Consider the following 17,712-nt stretch of genomic DNA (forward strand, 5'->3'; position numbering starts at 1 on the left):
AGCTGTGTGACTTTGGGCAAGTCACTTAACTTCTCTGTGCCTCAGTTACCTCATCTGTAAAATGGGGATTAAGACTATGAGCCCCACGTGGGACAACCTGATTCCCTTGTCTCTACCCCAGCGCTTAGAACAGTGCTCTGCACATAGTAAGCGCTTAACAAATACCAACATTATTATTAACAATAACAACAATAATTATAATGATAGTATTTGTTAAACTTTACTGTGTGCTAAGTACTGTACTGAGGGCTGGAGTAGATATAAGATCATCAGGTTTCACACGAGGCTCACATTTGTAAATAGGAGGAAGAACAGGTTTTGAATCCCCATTATACAGATAAGGAAACTGAAGCCCAGAAAAGTTAAGTGATTGCCCAAGGTCACATAGAAGGCAGGTAGAATCCAGGTCCTCTGACTCCCTTGCCCAAGCTCAGAGCAGCATGACATAGTGGATGAAGCATAGGTCTGGGAGTCAGAGGTCTTGGGTTCTAATCCCACTCCATCGCTTGTCTGCTGTGTGGCCTTGGGCAAGCCACCTCACTTCTCTGGGCCTCAGTGACCTCATCGGTAAAAGAAGGATCAAGTCTGTGAGGCCTTTGCAGGACAGGGACTGCGTCCAACTCAATTTGCTTGTATCCATCCCAGCACTTAGTACAGTTTCTGGCACATAGTATGCGCTTAACACATACCATCATCATGATTATTATTATTAGGTTAGATTTCTTCTCAAAAGACCATGATACTTTAGATATACTTAAACATAGTACACTAGGGCAAAAATCTATATATCCTCTCTTCTTCTTTCTGTTGCCTAGTACACTTGGTGCTCACAGAGACCAATCCATTATTGCTGACTCTTCAGGGATGAAGGGATATCAAACACTGAAATTCTTACAAAATGATATTCTTCGCCGTCTCAAAAATCAATTTGCGTTCTTTGCAGCATAACTCCTTTAGGGCAGGGATCTTGACTACTTTACTCTCCCAAGTGCTCAATACCGTGTTCCTGTACATGATAACCACTTGATCCATATCATCGATTATTGACTGGAGGCTACCAACAATTTCTTCTGCGGGCTGGACCAGTCAAGCTTTCCCTGCATATTCACATTCCTTTGAGCCAAGAAAAGTGTCAATCAGGGGGCTGCCATCTGCCTTTGCATCACTAACCCACTCATTTGGAAACTCTGCAGTTCTTTCCACACAGCTAGTTTTTTTATGTCTATTTGAGTCAAAGATGTGGTGCAGCTCTTACGTACTCTCGGTCACACTGTGTTCTAATGCCAACTCCCACAGAGACCGTGTGTGTGTGTAGGACATTTTTGGAGCTATATTGGGCTGCCGATCTCTGGATGTGCATTTAAACAGTCCCTGTCTGGAATGAATGCAGTAGGTGGAACAATTAGCTGAAAATCACCTGGTCATTTACTTGTGGTGCCTGGCTACTTGGGGAAGGTGAAATCCCTCTTTGCCAAGCTAAGGTCCTAAGTATAGAAATACAAGGCAGTCTGTGGATGAGGATAGCTCCATTTAAAACATTACTGCTGCTGCAAAACAATAATAATAATAATGATGATAATAATAATTATGGAATTTGTTCAGCACTTACAATCTACCAGGCACTGTTCTAAGTGCTGAATTAGATACAGGTTAATCAGGTTGGACGTAGTGCCTGTCCCACATTGGACTCACAGTCTCAATCTCCATTTGACAGAGGAGGTAACTGAGGCACAGAGAAGTGAAGTGACTTGTCGAAGGTCACAGAGCAGACAAGACAGAGCGGAGTCTGCATTAGAACCCATGCCCTTCTGAATACCAGGCCTGTGCTCTATCCACTATGCCATGCTGTTTACCCACGCGAGTACCCGTAAGCTCGTTATGGACAGGGAATGTATCTGTTTACTGTTGTTTTGTTCTCTCCCAAGTGCTTAATAAAGTGCTCTGCACACAGTCAGCATTCAATAAATATGCTTGAATGAATTAATTAATCCTAGTGGTAGGCAGCAGGACATACCTCTCCCTTTTTAACTCCTGGAATCAGAGCAATGTTCAGCTGAAAGGCAGCCTCCTAACAATCAATCAGTTGTATTTATTATCCTTTGACCCAAAAGGCAACTATCATCTGGAAATCTCAATTAATTCATACGAGGTCAAGTGGCCCAAATGGCTGACTAAAATGAAAATCAACTCAGCTGGCCTTATCAGTTCTTGACTGGTCGGGAGGACTGACAGATAGATTAATCATAAGCCTTCCCATTGTCACAACACTCTCAGATTAATCTGTTATGTTTTGGAAGCAGCACAGACTAGTGGAAAGAGCACAGGACCAAGAATCAGAAGACCCGGGTCCTAATCCTAGCTCTACCACTTGGCCTCTGTGTGACCTTGAGAAGAGAAGCAGCTTGGCCTAGTAGAAAGAGCAGGGGCCTGGGAGTCAGAATGACTGGGTTTTAATCCCAGCTCTGCCACGTGTCTGCTCTAGGACATTGGGCAAGTCACTTCAATTCTCTGTGCCTCAGTTACCTCATCTGTAAAATGGGGATTAAGACTGTGAGCCCAGTGTGGAACAAAGACTGTGTCTAACATGATTTGTTTGTATCCACCCCGGGACTTAGTACAGTGCCTGGCACATAGTAAGTGCTTAACAAATACCATTAAAAAAGTCATATTTTCCTGGGCCTCAATTTCCTCATTTCCTCCTTCCCCCTTAATAACACTAAAAAAATAATGGTGGTATTTGTTACTTACTATACATAAGGCACTGTAATAATGACGGTATTTGTTAAATGCTTAATATGTGCCAAGCACTGTTCTAAGCGCTGGGGTGGGTACAGTGTAATCAGGATCTCCCACGTGGTGGTCACACTTTTAATCCCCATTTTACAGATGAGGTAACTGAGGCCCAGAGAAGTTAAGTGATTTGTCCAAAGCACATAGCAGACAAGTGACGGAGTCAGGATTAAAACCCACGTCCTCTGACTCCCAAACCCGTGCTCTTCTCATTCATTCATTCATTCATTCATTCAATAGTATTTATTGAGAGCTTAATATGTGCAGAGCACTGTACTAAGCACTTGGAATGAACAAGTCGGCAACAGATAGAGACAGTCCCTGCCGTTTGACGGGCTTACGTTCTAATTGGGGGAGACGGACAGACAAGAACAATGGCAATAAATAGAGTCAAGGGGAAGAACATCTCGTAAAAACAATGGCAACTAAATAGAATCAAGGCGATGTACATTTCATTAACAAAATAAATAGGGTAATGAAAATATATACAGTTGAGTGACAAGTACAGTGCTGAGGGGATGGGAAGGGAGAGGGGGAGGAACAGAGGGAGATGAGGGGAAAAGAGGGTTAAGCTGCGGAGAGGTGAAGGGGGGGTGGTAGAGGGAATAGAGGGAGAAGAGGAGCTCAGTCTGGGAAGGCCTCTTGGAAGAGGTGAGTTTTAAGTAGGGTTTTGAAGAGGGGAAGAGAATCGGTTTGGCAGAGGTGAGGAGGGAAGGCATTCCAGGACCGCGGGAGGACGTGGCCCAGGGGTTGACGGCGGGATAGGCGAGACCAAGGGACGGTGAGGAGGTGGGCGGCAGAGGAGCGGAGCGTGCAGGGTGGGTGGTAGAAAGAGAGAAGGGAGGAGAGGTAGGAAGGGGCAAGGTGATGGAGAGCCTTGAAGCCTAGAGTGAGGAGTTTTTGTTTGGAGCGGAGGTCGATAGGCAACCACTGGAGTTGTTTAAGAAGGGGAGTGACATGCCCAGATCGTTTCTGCAGGAAGATGAGCCGGGCAGCGGAGTGAAGAATAGACCGGAGCGGGGCGAGAGAGGAGGAAGGGAGGTCAGAAAGAAGGCTGACACAGGAGTCTAGCCGGGATATAACGAGAGCCCGTAACAGAAAGGTAGCCGTTTGGGTGAAGAGGAAAGGGCGGATATTGGTGATATTGTAAAGGTGAAACCGGCAGGTCTCGGTAACGGATAGGATGTGTGGGGTGAACGAGAGAGACGAGTCAAGGATGACACCGAGATCGCGGGCCCGAGAGACGGGAAGGATGGTCGTGCCATCCACGGTGATAGAGAAGTCTGGGAGAGAACCGGGTTTGGGAGGGAAGATGAGGAGCTCAGTCTTGCTCATGTTGAGTTTTAGGTGGCGGGCCGACATCCAGGCGGAGACGTCCCGGAGGCGGGAGGAGATGCGAGCCTGAAGGGAGGGGGAGAGGACAGGGGCGGAGATGTAGATCTGCGTGACATCTGCGTAGAGATGGTAGTCAAAGCCGTGAGAGCAAATGAATTCACCAAGGGAGTGAGTATAAATGGAGAACAGAAGAGGTCCAAGAACTGACCCTTGAGGAACTCCAACAGTTAAAGGATGGGAGGGGGAGGAGGCGCCAGTGAAGGAGACCGAGAATGACCGGCCAGAGAGGTAAGAGGAGAACGGGAGAGGACAGAGTCCGTGAAGCCAAGGTGAGATAAGGTATGGAGGAGGAGGGGATGGTCGACAGTGTCAAAGGCAGCAGAGAGGTCAAGGAGGATTAGAATGGAGTAGGAGCCATCGGATTTGGCAAGAAGGAGGTCACGGGTGACCTTAGAGCAGTCTTGGTAGAGTGGAGGGGACGGAAGCCAGATCAGAGGGGGTCCAGGAGAGAATGGGAGTTAAGGAATTCTAAGCATCGATTGTAGACGACTCGTTCTAGGATTTTGGAAAGGAAGGGTAGTAGGGAGATAGGGCGATAACTGGAGGGGGAAGTGGGGTCAAGAGCGGGTTTTTTTAGGATGGGGGAGACGTGGGCATGTTTGAAGGCAGAGGGGAAGGAGCCATTGGAGATTGAGTGGTTAAAAATAGAAGTTAAGGAAGGGAGGAGGGCAGGGGCGATGGTTTTAATAAGGTGAGAGGGAATGGGGTCCGAGGCGCAGGTGGAGGGGGTGGCACTTGCGAGGAGGGAGGAGATCTCCTCTGAGGATACTGCAGGGAAGGATGGAAAAGTAGGGGAGAGGGTCGGTGGGGGGGAGGGGAGAGGCGGAGGGGTGACTTTGGGGAGCTCAGACCTGATTTTGTTGATTTTCGTGAGGAAATAGGTGGCCAGATCATTGGGGGTGAGAGATGGGGGAGGGGGAGGAGGAACAGGAGGCCTAAGGAGAGAGTTAAAGGTCCAGAACAATCGGCGGGGGTGACGGGCACGGGTGTCGATGAGGGAGGAGAAGAAGTTTTGCCTGGCAGAGGAGAGGGCAGAGTTAAGACAGGAAAGGATAAATTTGAAGTGTGTAAGGTCGGCTTGGTGCTTGGACTTTCGCCAGCAGCGCTCAGCAGCTGGAGCATAGGAGCGTAGGAGGCGGACAGAGGAGGTGATCCAGGGCTGTGGGTTAGTGGAGCGAGAGCGGCGGAGGGAATGGGGGCGAGAGAGTCGAGATGAGTAGAGAGGGTGGAGTTGAGAGTGGAGACCTGACCATCGAGAGTGGGAAGTGAGGACAGGGTGGCAAGGTGAGGAGAGATGCTATTGGAAAGACGGATGGGATCGAGAGAGCGGAGGTCTCTGTGGGGCAGTAGCGAAGATTTGCAGGGGGAGGGAGTGTGAGAGATGAGGCAGGTGAGAAGGTTATGGTCAGAGAGAGGGATTTCAGAGTCGGTGAGGGAGGAGATAGTGCAGCGGTAAGAGATGACGAGATCGAGGGTGCGACCGAGTCGGTGAGCGGGCGCGGTATGGTGGAGGAGGAGGTCGGCAGAGTCGAGGAGGGATAGCAGGCGGGCGGCAGAGGAGTCGTCGGGTACATCCGTATGGATGTTGAAGTCTCCGAGGATCAGAGTGGGCAGAGAGAAGGAGAGGAGGAAGGTGAGAAAGGGGTCAAGGTGGTTGAAGAAGTCGGAGGTGGGACCGGGAGGGCGGTAGATGACAGCGACAAGTATCTGGAGGGGGTGGTAGAGGCGAATGATATGGGCTTCGAAGGAGGGGAAGGAGAGGGAGGGGGGAGGAGGGATAGTGTGGAAGCGGCAACGGGGTGAGAGGAGGAAGCCGACGCCTCCTCCCTTATCGGTGAGTCTGGGGGAGTGGGAGAAGGAGAGGCCTCCGCTGGAGAGAGCGGCGGCGGAGACCGTGTCTTCGGGAGAGAGCCACGTTTCCGTATTAGACTGGAAGCCCATGTGATAGATAGGAACTGTATCTCATCTGATCTGAATGCATCTGTCCCAGCAATCCCAGCACTTAGTTCAGTGTTTGGCACGTAGTAATGATTATAATAATGATGGCATTTTGTTAAGTGCTTACTACGTACAAAGCACTGTTCTAAGCGCTGGGCACTCTTCTAAAGAGAACAAATTCCACAATTATTTTTGGCTCTAAGAGGCAGAACAGGCAGGATACTTCCTGCCCAGAAAATTGTATGGAAGAATTAATGGTGTTGTCCTGCTGGTGGCAAGTCTGCCCGAGGAGTGATTGTCTACGCTGGAGAGCCAGATCTGGTTTCATGCCATTGTAGCTCCAGAGCCTTAGATCCCCTGCTCTGCATCAGGTGAGAAGCGGTGCGGCGTAGCGGATCGACCACGGGCCCGGGAGTCAGAAGGTCATGGGTTCTAATCCCAGCTCTACTACTCATCTAGTGTGTGGCCTTGGGCAAGTCACTTCACTTCTCCAGGCTTCAGTTCCCTCATCTGTAAAATGGGGATTAAGATTGTGAGCCTCATGAGGGACAGGGACTGTGCCCAACCTGATTTGCTTGTATCCGTCTCGGCGCTTAGTAAGGTGCCTGGAACATGCAACATTCATTTATTCACTTATCTTTATGGAGCATTTATTGTGTTTAAAGCACTGTACTAAGTGCTTGGGAGAGTACAATGCAACTGTAGACGGTGACATCCCCTGCCTACAACAAGCTTACGGTCTACAGGGGGGAGTACAATATAACAACAACCAGACACAGTCCTGCCCACAACAAGCTCACAGTCTAGAGATGAGCTCACACTTAACAAATACTATAATACCATATTATTATTATGTGGAGAAATCTGCTGGAGAACTGTAAGGAGTTTCTACTCACTCAGTATAGTACTCAGCACATAGTGGCCTAGTGGATAGAGCACGGGCTTGGGAGTCACAAGACATGAGTTCTAATTGCCACTCTGCCACTTGTCTGCTCTGTGGCCTTGGGCAAATCACTTCATTTCTCCGTGCCCCAGTTACCTTATTTGTAAAATGAGGATTAAGACTGTGAGCCCTATGTGGAAAAGGGAATGTGTCCAACCTTAATTACTTGTCTCCACCCCAGCACTTACTACAGTGCCTGGCACATAATAATAATAATAATGATAATAATAATAATGATAATAATTGTGGTATCTGTTAAGCGCTTACTATATGCCAGGCACTGTTCTAAGCACTGGGAGGTTAATCAGGTTGTCCCACATGGTGCTCACACTTTTAATCCCCATTTTACAGATGAGGTAACTGAGGCACAGAGAAGTGAAGTGGCTTGCCCAAGGTCACACAGCTGACAAGTGACAGAGCTGGGATTAGAACCCACGACCTCTGACTCCCAAGCCTGGACTTTTGTCACTAAGCCACGCTGCTTCTCTAGTAAGTGTTTAACAGATACCATTAAAAAGCACTCAATAAATGCCATTCATCGATTGCTAAATATGGAGGAAACACGAAAATATGGCAATTTTTGAGGCCTAGAGGGTCTCATGCTGAACACTATTAGACTGTAAGCCCGTCGATTAGACTGTAAGCCCGTCAAAGGGCAGGGACTGTCTCTATCTGTTACCGATTTGTACATTCCAAGCGCTTAGTACAGTGCTCTGCACATAGTAAGCGCCCAATAAATACTATTGAATGAACAGTGTCTTAAGAAGAGGAGTCAGGCAGCAGCATGTGATACTGTCAGAATTAGCCTTTCCTTTGGGCTTTCTCGGTTGTCTTGTCTTATGCCGTCGAGTTGTTTCTGATCCGTAGCGATACCAGGGACAGATCTCTCCCAGAACTCCCCGCTCTCCATCTGCGATCGTCTGGTAGTGTATCCAGAGAGTTTTCTTGGTAAAAATACGGAAGCAGTTTACTTCCACTCAGTAAACTCAAGTCTCTGCCCTCGCCTCTCTCTCCCATGCCGCTGCTGCCCAGCACGGATGTGTAGAGTCTGTAAATTAACAAGCCGATGAGGAGACTATTTCATTAGTTTAATCATCAGCATTCTTTAAGACATTATGTAGCCCTTTAGACTGTAAGCTCATTGTGGGTAAGGAATAGGTCCGTTTATTGTTATATTGTACTCTCCCTAGCGCTTAGTATAGTGGTCTGCATACAGTAAGTGCTCAAACAATATGACTGGCTGACAGAGATAGCTCTGTTTGTGCAATCACAGAACCTCTGAAAAATGAAGATGATGTCAATCTCAACACAGACAAGGAAGAAATCCTAAAAACATGGCAAGAACACTGCAGTGTTTCCCTAATCATACCTCATCTACTGAGGACGGGCCGAAGCTCTCTGAACCACACAAAACCTTCCAATGTGCAAAGACATGGCACTTGTGGGAAGCAGCATGGCGTAACAGATAGAGAACGAACCCAGGAGCCAGAAGTCACGGGTTCTAATTCCGGCTCTGCCGCTTATCAGCTGTGTGACTTTGGGCAAGTCACTTCACTTCTCTGTGCCTCAGTTACCTCATCTGTAAAATGGGGATTAAGAATGTGAGCCTCCTATGGGACATTCTGATTACCCTGTATCTACCCCAGCGTTTAAAACGGTGCTCTGCACACAGTAAGCTCTTAACGAATACCAACATTATTATTATTATTCTCTGTGCCTCAGTTGCCTCATCTCTAAAATGGGGATTGAGACTGTGATCCCCATGTGGGATAGGAACTGTGTCCAACCCGATTTGCTTCTGTCTACATCAAAGCTTAGCCCAGTGCCTGGCACATAGTAAGCACTTAATAGATACTATATTGCTATTACTAATGACTGGGGAAGTCACCACAGAAGTTAGAGCCATGAAAAATGGAAAAGCCTCTGGATCTAATGGCACCTGATGACCTACATATGAGTGGAGAAGCTCATGCTTGATCGTTTGTACAAAATCTTAATCAACATATAATAACTGGCATTTGTTAAACTCATGCTATGATGGTAATAATAATAATAATAATTGTGCTATTTGTTAATCACTTACTGTGTGTCAGGCACTGTACTAAGGGATAGGGTGCACACAAGTTAATCAGGTTGGACATAGTCCCTGTCCCACATGGGGTTCACACTCTGAATCCCCCTTTCTCAGATGTGGGAACTGAGGCCCAGAGAAGGTGAAGCGACTTGCCTAGGGTCAAGAAGCAGACAAGTGGCGGGGCTGGGATTCAAACCCAGGTCCTTCCGACTCCCAGGCCCTTGCCCTAATCAATAGGCAAAGCTGCTTCTCTTTACTGCTTCTACGATGTTCAGTTGTATTTGTTGAGTGCTTACTAGGTGCAGAACGATGTAGTAAGCACTTGGGAAAGTACAATACAACAATAAACGGACACTTTCCCTGCACACAGTGAGCTTACAGTATAGAGGAGGGAGACGGACTTCAATACAGATAAATGACAGATATGTAACGGACTTCAATACAGATAAATAAATGACAGATATGTACATAAGTGTCATGGCGGTTGGAGGGGGGAAGAGCAGAAGGAGAAGTCAGGGCAATGCAGAAGGGAGTAGGAGAAGAGGAAAGGGGGGCCTAGTTTGTGAAGACCTCTTGGAGGAGATGTGCCTTCAGTAAGACTTTGGATTGTGGAGGGGGGGATTAATTGTCTGTTGGATTTGATCCGTTGGATTTGAGTAGGGAGGGCTTTCCAGGCCAGAGGCAGGATGCGGACCAGGGTTTGGCAGTGAGATAGGAGAGACTGAGGCACAGTGAGGTTAGCACTAGAGGAACAAAGTGTGCACACTGGGTTGTAGGAGATTAATGATAATAATAATAATAATAATGTTGGTATTTGTTAAGCACTTACTATGTGCAGAGCACTGTTCTAAGCACTGGGGTAGATACAGAGTAATCAGATTGTCCCATGTGAGGCTCACAGTCTTAATCCCCAGTTTACAGATGAAGGAACTGAGGCCCAGAGAAGTGAAGTGACTTGCCCACAGTCACACAGCTGACAAGTGGCAGAGCCGGGATTCGAAACCATGATCCCTGTTTACCAAGCCCGGGCTCTTTCCACTGAGCCAGATTAGAAAGGTGAGGTGAGAAGGAGAGGGCTAGGTGATTGAGTGCTTTAAAGCCAATGGTGAGGAGTTTTTGTTTGATGTGGATGTGGATGGGCAACCATTAGGGTGTTTTGAGGAGTGGGCTGATACGTCCTGAATGTTTCTGTAGAAAAATGATCCTAGCAGCAGAGTGAAGTGTGGAGTGGAGTGGAGAAAAGCAGGAGGCTGGGAGGTCAGCAAGGAGACTGATGCAGTAATCCAGGAGGGATAGGATGACTAACTGTGTTAACGTGATAGCAGTTTGGATGGAGAGGAAAGGGTGTCAAGCGCTGTACTAAACACTAGGGTGGACGCAAGATAATCAGGTCGGACATAATCCCTATCCCACATGGGGCTCATATTCTAAGGGAAAGGGAGACTAGGTGTTTAATCCCCATTTTACAGATGAGGAAAATGAGGCCTGGAGAAGTTAAGTGAACTGCCCGAGGTCACAGGGCACACAGGTGGAAGAGTCCAGATTAGAACTCTGATCTTGAGACTCCTAAACCGAAGATCTGTCCAGGAGGCCATGCTACTTTTTGTGAATTTCTAAGAAAATGCCATAGAATCTTGGAGATGCCACTGTTGTCACTATCCTCAAGAAGAAAGGAAAAGCATTAAATTGTAATAATAATAATGTTGGTATTTGTTAAGCGCTTACTATGTGCAGAGCACTGTTCAAAGCACTGGGGGAGATGCAGGGTAATCAGGTTGTCCCACATGAGGCTCACAGTCTTGATCCCCATTTTACAGATAAGGTAACTGAGGCACAGAGAAGTTAAGTGACTTGCCCACAGCTGACAAGTGGCAGAGCCGGGATTCAAACCCATGACCTCTGTCTCCCGAGCCCGCGCTCTGTCCACTGAGCCACGCCGCTTCCCGATTGTAGTGATTATTGAGAAAAGTCATTACTCTCTGTTGCCAGCAAGACATTAGACAAATCATCCTAGATTGGTTACTAAAGAATATTGTTCATTCATTCATTCATTCATTCATTCATTCTATGTGCAGAGCACTGTACTAAGCGCTTGGAATCTACAAATCGGTAACAGATAGAGACAGTGCCTGCCCTTTGACGGGCGCACAGTCTAATCGGGGGAGACAGACAGACAAGAACAATAGCAATAAATAGAATCAAGGGGATGAACATCTCATTAAAACAATAGCATTAACAAAATAAATAGGGTAATGAAAATATATACAGTTGAGCGGACGAGTACAGTGCTGAGGGGAGGGGAAGGGAGAGGGGGAGGAGCAGAGGGAAAGTGGGGTAATACTCCCAGAATCACATTTTGTCTTAACCCTAGAGTGTGGAAAAGTGGACAAGATCTTTATTTCCCAGCAGATAAAGGAAAAACGCAGAGGATAAGACCAAAATCTCTAAACAGTTTCAATAGACCTTACAGATCAATTCGTTTCTCTAGACTGTAAACTGGCTGTGGGCAGGGAATGTGTTCGCTCATCGTTATATTGTGCTCTTCTAAGTGCTCAGTAGAGTGCAAGGCACACAGTAAGCACTCAATAAATGAAATCGATCAATCGGTTTCATCATTAAATCTGGGCTGTGGGTTTTGGAAAGTGTTTAGCCCATTTGGTTGCTGTGAAAGTTAATCGAAGTTCTGAGTCTACTTCATGATTGCATGTCTGGATCAGAATCATGGGAGTTCCATCTTGTTTATTGTCCATCACCACTGGTGTAAAGCAGCAGTGCATAGATTGGCTTGGTCTGTTCGACTTATTCTACACGGCCACTATGGAAGAGCAACCAATATTCCGAGATGCAGGTGTTAGGCTCTGCTTCTACACTTATGGGCCACTCATCCAGATCCAAAGACTTGGAGCTTAATCCAAAATCCTAAAGAATAATAATAATACTAATTATGGTATTTGTTAAGCGCTTACTATGTGCCAGGCACTGACTAAGTGCTGGGATGGATACAAGCCAATCGGGTCGGGCACAGTCCCTGTCCCACCTGGGGTTCATGGTTTCAATCCCCATTTTACAGATAAGGGTAACTGAGGCACAGAGAAGTGAAGTGACTTGCTCAGGGTCACACAGCAGATGTGGCAGAACTAGGATTAGAACCCATAACCTTCTGACTCCCAGGTCCATGCTCTATTCTCTACACCATACTGCTCTGCAGAGAAGTCATTCGCCTTTTAGACTGTGAGCCCATTACTGGGCAGGGATTGTCTCTATCTGTTGCCCAATTGTACCTTCCAAGCGCTTAGTACAGTGCTCTGCACGTAGTAAGCGCTCAATCAATCCGATTGATTGAATGAATTTAAAAATACAGATGACAGCATCTACATATCCTAAAGGAAATGCAAATGATCACAAACCTCTTCACCGAATCAGCCCAGCATCACAGGCTGAAGAGAGCTCTAAATAAAGACATAATGTTAATAATAATAATTGATAATGGTATTTGTTAAGTGCTTATTACGTGCCAAGCACTATACTAACGCACTGGAGTGGATACGATCAAATCAGGTTGGACACAATTACTGTCCCACTTGGGGCCACAGTTTTAATCCTCATTTTACAGATGAAGTGAACGAGGCACAGAAAGTTAAAATGACTTGCCCAAGGTCACACAGCAGACAAGAAGCAAAGCCGGGACTTCTGGTTCCCAGGGCCATGTTCTATCTACTAGATTATGCTCCTATGCACACACACACACCCCTCCCCCCATCCCCACAGTGAATTTCACCATCCGCGGTCCCTCGTACAGATACAGTGGAAATGAATATGTACATGTACATGTATGTGTGTATATACATATATATGAAATACAAACTTGATAGGAGAAGAGCTTCAATCATTCAATCAGTGGTATTTATTGAGAACTTAAGTATGTGCAGAGCATTTTTCTAAGCGCTTGGGAGAGAACAATACAACAGAATTAGTGGATACATTCCCCGCCCATAACAAATTAACAGTCCAGAGGGGGAGACAGACTGATGCTGGTTTGGATGGAGAGGAAGCGATGAATATGGGAAAAGTTGGAGAAGAAGAAGTAGCGAGATTTAGTGACTCAATGCAAGAGCTAAAATACAGCAAGGCATCGAGGTTAGAGGACCGTGTAAGCTCATTGTCGGATAGAAATGTGCGGTATCACAGGGTTTGCGTTTCTCACAACGTACCACGTTACAGTAAACCTCCGATTTGAGTCCTCAACATATTTGATGTCACGCAAATGCTCCTAAAAGGTTTCTTCCGGAAACACATCGTGCGGTATCCAAACAAGGTAACGCTGCAGGGGAAACATTCCCTAATTCCCAAACAGCGTTATAACCAAACCATGTAGTAAATGTGCATTGTGACAGACTAGAGAGCAAGTCAAGCCTTGAAATAAGGTAAGCAACAATGACCTACAGTATAGAATTGCATCAAATGTCCAATTCTTTGCTTTTTAAAATGTAGATATTGCAAAAAGTTTGAAATGAAGATTTTGACACAAAGTGATGGACTTCACCTACATAAGGTATTGACCAGTGAAAAATAATCAAGAGTTGCTGAGCACTGCATCCAAGAATTTTAAAAAAAGGACATGTTAGGTTTCAGAAAAGAATCCAAGAGGCTTAGGGTAAGTAGGTAAAGAGATGAAGCTGAGAAACTTCGTGTTTCAACTAAGCAGAGAATGAGGAGAAAATACTAGTTTCTAGATTAACGTAGTTGAGGCTTATAGCACGCTAAAAAGAAACAAGTTTGAGCGGGATGTGTTCAACAATCTTCAACAAAAAGATGATATGGAGGAGTTTCTTGGCCTGCCTAGACCTTCGAATGCTCTCCAAAACTGTGTATGTCTTAGAGATGATAGGATCCATCATGGTAAAAATAAAGAGGATGATAAACAGAGTGAAGCCGGCTATTATGTTGAGACAGCAGTGGAACTTTAACCAAAGTTTCGAGCTAGAGCAGCAGAAGCTTCACAACAAAAGGAAGCTGATTATACAGTATCTTTGCTAAAAGGAGATCATATGATACCATGGTGAATGGACAGAAATAAACTGCAAAATACAATTTTGGGCATGGAAATGGGAATAGATGTTGGACTGGATCCAAAACGAAGTCATGTGCCAGAAAGTACAAACTAACTACATTTCAACGGTCCCGGAGTTCTAATCTCTAAGGAAAGAGTTCTAATCTCAGTTGTTCTGGGAACTTGTTGGTTGAAGGCTGAGTGTTCACTTGCCTTTTTTTGCCTCTCAGTTTCCTTAACTTTAGAAAGAGAATGAATGGCACGGGGCATGACTGGCATGAGGCAGCATGACCTAGGGGAGGTCATGGGTTTTGGGGTCAGAAGACCTGCTTTCTAGTCCCACCTCTGCCACTGACATGTTGAGTGACTTTGGGTGACTCCTTTAACCTCTTTGTGCTTCAGTTTCCTCATCTATTAGATATCTACTCTCCGTACCTTGAATCAATCAATCAATCATATTTACTGAGCGCTCACTACGTGCAGAATACTGTACTAAGCACATGGGAGAGTACAGTAATATAATAATGTTGGCATTTGTTAAGCTCTACTATGTGCAAAGCACTGTTCTAAGCACTGGAGAGGATATCCCAACTCTGCCCCTTGTCAGCTGTGTGACTGTGGGCAAGTCACTTCACTTCTCTGTGCCTCAGTTCCCTCATCTGTAAAATGGGGATGAAGACTGTGAGCCTCATGTGGGACAACCTCATTCCCCTGTATCTACCCCAGCGCTTAGAACAGTGCTCTGCACGTAGTAAGCGCTTGACAAATACCAACATTTTTACAAGGTGATCAGGTTGTCCCACGTGGGGCTCACAGTCAATCTCCATTTTACAGATGAGGGAACTGAGGCGCAGAGAAGTTAGGTGACTTGCCCAAAGTCACACAGATGACAAGCAGCAGAGCCAGGATTTGAACCCATGATCTCTGACTCCCCAGCCTGTGCTCTTTCCACTGAGCCACACTGCTTCTGTATTTAGTATAACAGAGTTGAGAAGCAGCATGGCTTAGTGGAAAGAGTACAGGCTTGGGAGTCAGGGTTCTTATCCTGGCTCTGCCACTTGTCTGCTGGGTGGCCTTGGGCAAGACACTTAACTTCTCTATGCCTCAACTACCTCATCCGGAAAATGGGGATCAAGACGGTGAGTCCCATGTGGGCCAACCTGATTACTTTGCATTTACCCCAGAGCTTAGAACTGTGCTTGGCACATAGTAAGCACTTAAGAAATTCCATCGTTATTAGTTATTATTATTATTGGTAGACACGTTCCCTACCCACAATGAGCTTATAGTAATTATTGAATGCCTATAAGGTGTAATACATTGTAATGAGTGGTTGGCAAGTACCGCAAAAGAAAAAGACTCATCATCTGCGCACAAGGAATTTGCACTCTAACAGGAGAGAAAAACACAGAAACAATACCCACATAGACACACACATGCTGGGGATGGGCATAAGTAAATAAACGAGTATAAAAGTTCAAGGGTAGAAGTGTTCATAATATTTGAGATAATGATTAGTCGGGGAAGACATACTGGAAAGCAGGAGGGTCTTTGGATTGTGAACCCTGTGGAGTAGCGGGTCTGTGTCTGATCTGTAATCTTCTATCTGCCGGCACTTTGCACACTGCTTAGAACCTAGTACTGGAATCACCCTTTGAGGATATTAATAGTAATTATTATTATTATCCCATTGTGGACAGACATTGTCTCTCTTTATTGCCGTATTGTACTTTTCAAGCACTCAGTACAGTGTTCTGCACACAGTAAGCACTCAATAAATATGACTGAATGAATGGTATTTGTTAAGTGCTTACTATGTGCCAAGCATTGTTCTATGCACAGGGGTAGCTACAAGGTAATAACATTAGACGACAGTCCCAGTCCCACCTGGGGCTCACACTCTTAATCCCCACTTTACAGATGAGGTAACTGTGGCCCAGAGAAGTGAAGTGAGTTGCCCAACGTCACACAGCAGACAAGTGGTGGAGTCAGGATTAGAACCCATGACCGCTGACTCCTAAACCCATGACAAGCCTTGGTTCTGAGAATTCAGGACCAAGAAACTGTGCAAAGGAATTGATTATAGTGTGACAGCTGTTTGTGCAGCAATTTCCAGTGCCTGCACCTGTGCTGCTCCTGGAGTATGCAGGCGATTTTGAGAGCAGCTGTGAAGGGTGCAACTTATCGCAAATTTATTTCCAGATAAGATTTTGTGCTCTGAAAGTCTGATTGTATTCTATCTAGGAATCAATTGCTTGATTGCATTTATTGACCACTTACTATGTGCAGAGCACTGGGGTAGTAATCATAATTATAAGATTTCTTAAGTACTCACTATGTGGCAAGCACAGTAGTAAGCATTGGGGTGGATATAAGCCAATCAGGGTTTTTGTAGTTTTATAGATGTCAGTTTACTTGTTTTGGTGTCTGACTTCCCCTCCTCTAGACTGTGAGCTCCTTGTGGGCAGGGACTGTCTCTCTTTATTTATCTTGCACTTTCCTAAGGGCTTAGTACAGTGCTCTGCACACAATAATTCCTCAATAAATATGATTGAAAATGAAGGAGTGAATGAATGAATGGACACAGTCCCTGTCCCACATGGACTCCCAGTCCTGATCCACATTTTTCTCCCCTTTCCCTCTGCTCCTCCCCCTCTCCCTTCCCCTCCCCTCAGCACTGTGCTCATTTGTATATATTTTTATTTCCCTATTTATTTTGTTAATGAGGTGTACATCCCCTTGATTCTATTTGTCGTGATTAAGTTGTCTTGTTTTGTCTTGTTGAGAAGCAGCGTGGCTCAGTGGCAAGAGCCCGGGCTTGGGAGTCAGAGGTCATGGGTTCGAATTTTGGCTCTGCCATTTGTCAGCTGTGTGACTGTGGGCAAGTGACTTCACTTCTCTGTGCCTTAGTGACCTCATCTGTAAAATGGGGATTAAGACTGTAAGCCTCACATGGGACAACCTGATCACCTTGTATCCTCCCCAGTGCTTAGAAAAGTGCTCTGCACATAATAAGCGCTTAACAAATACCAACATTATTATTGTTTTTGTCCATCTCTCTCCCCTGATTAGACTATAAGCCCATAAATGGGCAGAGATAGTCTCTATCTGTTACCGAATTGTACATTCCAAGCGCTTAGTACAGTGCTCTGCACATAGTAAGCGCTCAATAAATACTATTGAATGAATGAATGAATTTTACAGATGAGGGAACTGAGGCACAGAGAAGTGAAATGACTTTCCCAAGGCCACAAAGTAGACAAGTAGCAGAGCCAGAATTAGAATCCATGACCTTCTGACTCCCAGACCTGTACTCTGTCTACTATGCCAACTAAGTGGTTGGCAGAATATAGTGCACCAGAGTTGGTAGACATGTTCCTTGTCCACAATGAGCAATCTACCCCAGCACTTAGCACAGTGCTGGACACATAGAAAGTGCTTGACAAATATCATCGATATGAATATATAAGTATACAGTATAGAACAAAACAGTACTATTCGTACTAGGTATAATGAGAATTA

The sequence above is a fragment of the Ornithorhynchus anatinus genome, chromosome 2 (genome assembly GCF_004115215.2).
Source record: "Ornithorhynchus anatinus isolate Pmale09 chromosome 2, mOrnAna1.pri.v4, whole genome shotgun sequence".
Classification (NCBI taxonomy): Eukaryota; Metazoa; Chordata; class Mammalia; order Monotremata; family Ornithorhynchidae; genus Ornithorhynchus; species Ornithorhynchus anatinus.